This window comes from Adiantum capillus-veneris, unplaced genomic scaffold (genome assembly GCF_014529385.1).
Source record: "Adiantum capillus-veneris isolate H3 unplaced genomic scaffold, ASM1452938v2 Hic_scaffold_325, whole genome shotgun sequence".
In the NCBI taxonomy this organism is placed as follows: domain Eukaryota; kingdom Viridiplantae; phylum Streptophyta; class Polypodiopsida; order Polypodiales; family Pteridaceae; genus Adiantum; species Adiantum capillus-veneris.
The window spans coordinates 3,589,852-3,595,041 of NW_028221436.1; the positions used below are offsets into that span (position 1 = coordinate 3,589,852).

Genomic DNA, 5,190 nt, shown 5'->3' on the forward strand with positions numbered 1-5,190 from the left:
AAGAGATTGTGCTTAGGGGCGATTCAAAAGAAGATATTCAAGAGGCGTTTTCATCTGTAACAGGTCCTAAAGAAGTAACTGCGGGCGATCCATCATTACCACCTGGCGTCGAAGCAATTGACAATCGCAATATATAGCTACCATTACCCAACCAATATCTCTAACTATTGAATTAGAGATTGAAAAAGATTGCGGATATCGTATAGAAAATCTAGCGAAATCCGGAAAGGGACAATTTCCCATCGATGCTGTATTTATGCCTGTCCGAAACGTAAATTATAGCACCATCTATTTGGAAGTGGTAGAGCGACGCAGGAAATCTCATTCATTGAAATATGGACTAATGGTAGTCCGACACCACACGAGCACTTAGGAAAGCTTCTGAAAAACTCATGGACTTGCCAACCACTTCTCGTATGTAAGGGGCGAGACGTATCTCTCTTCGAAAATGGATTCTCTTGCTTCCTTTGCCTCCTTGAAAGTTTATAAAGGGTGATTCCCTTGCCTCTGCTTCCAAAGTAGCTTTTGCCTAAACATTTTTAGATTCCTTTGCCTTTTTTAGAGTTTCTAATGATTTAATGCTTTGTTAGGCACATCTCTATGTTTATAAGCATAATAATAGAATAAAAAAGGCGTTCTTTAAAAAGATCTACTAAGAAGCAGAAACACACTACTGTAAGCACCAGATGAGTAATAAACAGTAATGAAAAACCCCCCTAACCTAAAAAAGTTAGTGGTTGGCTTGTTTTGTTTGCCCTAGCGACACCATTAAGAGGACTGGGTGATTGTGATTAGAGATCAATTCACTGTCGCTTCGAGTACACGACGAGGTTACGAAACCCGTCATGGCGATAACATGGTAATTTAGAAACAAGGCGTGTATGAGGAACTATCAATGTCTACGGTTTGCGTTGGGATTGCCCTTCGGCACTTCAGGGCCTCAACCAATTAAACTCTCGGTGTCTACGGCGTTAGAATGAACTTCGTGCATCCATTTATTTCTACGGAATTACCAACGCTAGACTGGACGTATTCGACCATGCGCCCAGATTATGCAGGAAAACCAGCGATACTTTTTAAGAGCAAAGGTACAGGAACGTAGTGGCGTTCTCAACTCATTCTCTGATCCCAGTATAAATTGGATCGGCGAGAAAGGTTAACCCAACCCTGCTTGACACTTTGTGCCCCTCGCTCCCTAGTCTTGGCATAGGATTTAAAACATCGAAAAGGTGGGCTATAGAAAAAGCGTAGGGAACCGCTTACTTTAAATAAAACAAGACTGAAAGAAAGAGGACTGAACATAATACCGGGTGGAAGATACATGCTTTACTTGCAAGTTGTGAAAGCTTTCTTCTCAATAAGAGTGAGAGTTAGTGGTATATAGCTTTATCGAAGCCCGAAATGAAACGATGTTGCACTGAAGAGGACTCGAACCCCTAACTACCTGGTTCGAAGCCAGGGACTCTATCCAATTGAGCTATCGGTGCGGGGGGGTTGGGTCAAGGAAAGCCCAACCCTGGAAATGTTTTTTGCGTTATTTCAAAATGAGTTTACGTAATTAAAGAAAATTAACTCAATTAAAAGACAAAAAGTCAATCTTTTGTCGTTGATGATCTCTCGGTTGGTTACCGAATAATTTAACCATCCCTTCCCTAAAAGAAAGTAATTACTTGATATATGTAATCCGTAATATTCGATTCAGTCGTCAGCTGTGGTTTTACCCTCCCCAGGGTGTCCGCTCTGCCCGTGAGACGGTTTTTTAACCACGACGTCTACGTTTAAGTTTAAAGGCAGTCCCTTTACGAATCCGGCTTCTAAGCCTATGGAACTTAACGAAAATCTGGACAGCGTCCCTGGCTTATATTATGAACGGCTTGGATTTTATCCGCCTCCTCCTGCGAAACAGTTATTTCTGTTTCTGGATTCAGCGGCGGCATGTCTTGCTCAACAAAAACTACTTCTGGAGTCGAAGGCAAGAGCTCAAACAGGGCTTTATACATGTCAATCAAAGGTTGCGCCTGGGAGACTATTTGCGCGGCATAATGCGCTATCACTTCCTGGGAGAAGGGGACCTTCAAGAGGAGTTCTATGCCCTCTTCCGGGGACATGCTTAAAGGGAGAGATACCCCAGAGATGAGCATCAAGCCAGGAATAAGGTCCTTATTGAACGACGTGAACAGACGGGAGTTTGCCTCCTTAAACTGAACCGAAATCTGAGCCCATTCCTGCATTGTGGCTTCGCTGACTATGGAGGGGTTTAACTTGGCAGAGATAGAGTTTACTAGATTGTTTATTTGCGCAGCTGCAGTTGTGAAACGAATTCATAACCGTTCTCAGCGCTGGGCAATCTGCCTTGTTGGCAGGTTTTTTAGTATTTTTATCACAATCTTGCAAGTTTCAAATAAGATTGAACGGCAATCCTCCTCCTTTAGTTGCATAAACTGTGAATGTGAAGACGCTTGAGTTACTATTGAAGAACTACTAGCGCCCATATTCATACAGTATGCTGTTTCAGCAAACCCAAGCCCAATTAGATTTAATAAAATTAAAAAAAGAGCAACAAACAAGAATACCTTTCTCAACGAAAGAAAGGAGAGATATATGGTGAGGTTATTAAAAAGAAAGGAGAGATATATGTTGAGGTTCTTAGAAATAAAGAGAGATATATGGTGAGGTTATTCAAAAGAAAGGAGAGATTTCTGTGGTGAGGTTATTCAAATTCAAAAGATTTCTTTTTTTAGTGAGGTTATTCATGGAACTAAATACTTTCCAATACCTACTGCTGCTCCTGCTAGGGCTATGGTAGCCGCTCCTACTCCAATTAATTTTGCACCTTCTAGCGTAACTAATTCTTAAGTGTCTGTGTAATAATAATAAAAAGGTGTAGCTAGCACGCAAAAAAAGCACTTTTTTGTCTCAAAAAGAAACAAAAAGAAATGTTATCAACACTTGAAATAAGATTTTTCTTAGTAACTTGTTATTTGACATTGATTTATAATTCAATGCGTATGATACTACTAATGCTATAACTATACTTAAAAGAATACTTATATCATATTGTATAAATTACTATTAAAATTGTCAATTAAAACTATTCTCATTTATCTCACCTAAATAACTATTATTTATTATATGAAATATTAATGGAAATAAACTTACCACTTTTAATAACAATAGTTTTAGGCTTGATAACTTATTACTTATTACTGAATTTACTATATGCGGGTTGAAACACATTGTATACCCGACAAAGAAGAAGAAAAAGCAATTGGTTTCGACGAAGAAGCGTAAGGCAAAGAAGCAATTAGCTGAGAAACTGCGGGTTTCAACGAAGAAGCAATTGGCAAAGATGCTACGGTTTCGACGCTGCGGGCGAAGACGGAGAAGCTACTGGCAAAAAAGCAATTGGTTTCAACGAAGAAGCTACGGGTTTCGACGAAGATGATTTATGCGTATTTATTGTTAATTTTGGGCCGAGGATTGATCTATCGATTGATCCTCAGCAGCAAGGTAACGAGAAAGAATCAGGTGACAATAAAGGATCAGCCGACGATAAAGGTTTAGGCATAGGCAACAAACTATCAGGCGTAGACGATATAGGATCGGACACGTTAGATACAGAATCCGGCACTGACGATACAGGATTAGGCACTGACGATACAGGATCAGGCATAGATAAAGGATCTGGCACTGACGATACAGGGGGGTTTGGTTCTGAAACCGATAAAGGAATTGATACTTCAGTAAACATATTGGTTACAGGCTTATTAACATCTGTTTTAAATTTGTTGTAATCTTTTGATAGTTTATTTACTAATCTAAAAGTATAGTTACATGAATTACAAATCTTCAAAAAGTTAGCGTTTGTTTTAAATTTAAGTAACTTCTTTATTGTATCTTTATATAAGGTCTTATCCCCCGTAATTTTTTGAAACAAAATCAAATCATTTTTTAGAATCTCAAAAACTTGTTTTTTTCTTCCTTCTTTTCTTTCACTTTTTATTATTCTTTTCGAGCGCTTCTTTTCTTTGAAGCGTTGAGGAACACGAGGAAATCACCACACCAACCACGAAAGTTTCTGTCCCGCAAATCAGCCACTATCGCTACCTGGCTTGAATCACTCCACCGTACGTAGCTGGGTCATTCCACAGATCAGGCATGACGCTATCCTTCTCCCGCTACCTTAGGGCTTGGATCATTCCATCGCGGAGTCGCGGCTCTCCGTTTGGTTTGCTTGCCGTCATTGGCTTTCTGCGTGGACGGATAGGCAACTCGGTTGGAAAGCTATCTCCGACCTTGCATTGGCAGACTTCCTTCGATACCCAATACAGGAGTCGTTGCGTTGGAGCACTTCGATAGCTGCGCAGAAACCGGGAAATGTCCATGGGTATCGAAAGCCCCGCCATCCTGCCTGCCCTGCATTTCACGCGATTATTCTACTATACCATTACTTAGCGCTTCCCCAGTGATTGGCGCGGAAGGGAAACCGGCGATAGCACTACGACTACGAGGTCAGGCCCAATGATTTCTCTATCTATCGCGCGGAACCCTTGCTGGCATGCGATTACCTGTTTGGTCAACTAGCTATTACATAGGTTGGCTCATAGGCCTGCCTTTAGGTTCCGTTTTGAAAGGTGATCTCATAACATAAGTCAAAGCGCTTCTCGTGTCCATGTGACAATCCGTATCATATCGAGACAATATGCCCTGACCAATGCGGCCGGCGTAGGAAACCGGAACAAACGTCTTCGATTCAGAAAGACACAAAGCATCCTTCTGACGTAATAGAATTGGTTGATGGCATGAGCAAACAGCCGGAAGATAACGTGTTTGCGTGAAATTGACGATTTGACCATTAGATGATAAATAGATCATGGTTTCTAATTATACTTCGTTTTTCTCTAATAAAAAAGTGAATATTGAAAGGTGCACGCTGATATCTCAGCTACATGGCAGTCTGTAAAGCACAATCCTAGCAAGCGAAGGGATTTCCGGGGGAAAGCCCAAGCGATAAAGCATTAGCCATATCAAGAATTACTTTACTTTACTTAAATGTATCTACATTTTGAAACGTAATGGTAGGATTGACGAGCCTGCCTTCAAGAGTCTAAAGATCCCTTACTGTGGCAGCAACGGGTAAAGGCAAGCGAAGGGATTTCCGGGGGAAAGCCCAAGCGATTAAGCGCTATA

General features: G+C 40.9%; 2 pseudogenes; both read left to right on the top strand.

Annotated features, from left to right (window-relative positions):
- Nucleotides 1-1,822: 1,822 nt before the first annotated feature.
- Nucleotides 1,823-2,114, top strand: LOC147417102 (uncharacterized; annotated as a pseudogene).
- Nucleotides 2,115-3,441: 1,327 nt separating this feature from the next.
- Nucleotides 3,442-4,326, top strand: LOC147417103 (uncharacterized; annotated as a pseudogene).
- The last annotated feature ends 864 nt before the right edge of the window (nt 4,327-5,190 follow it).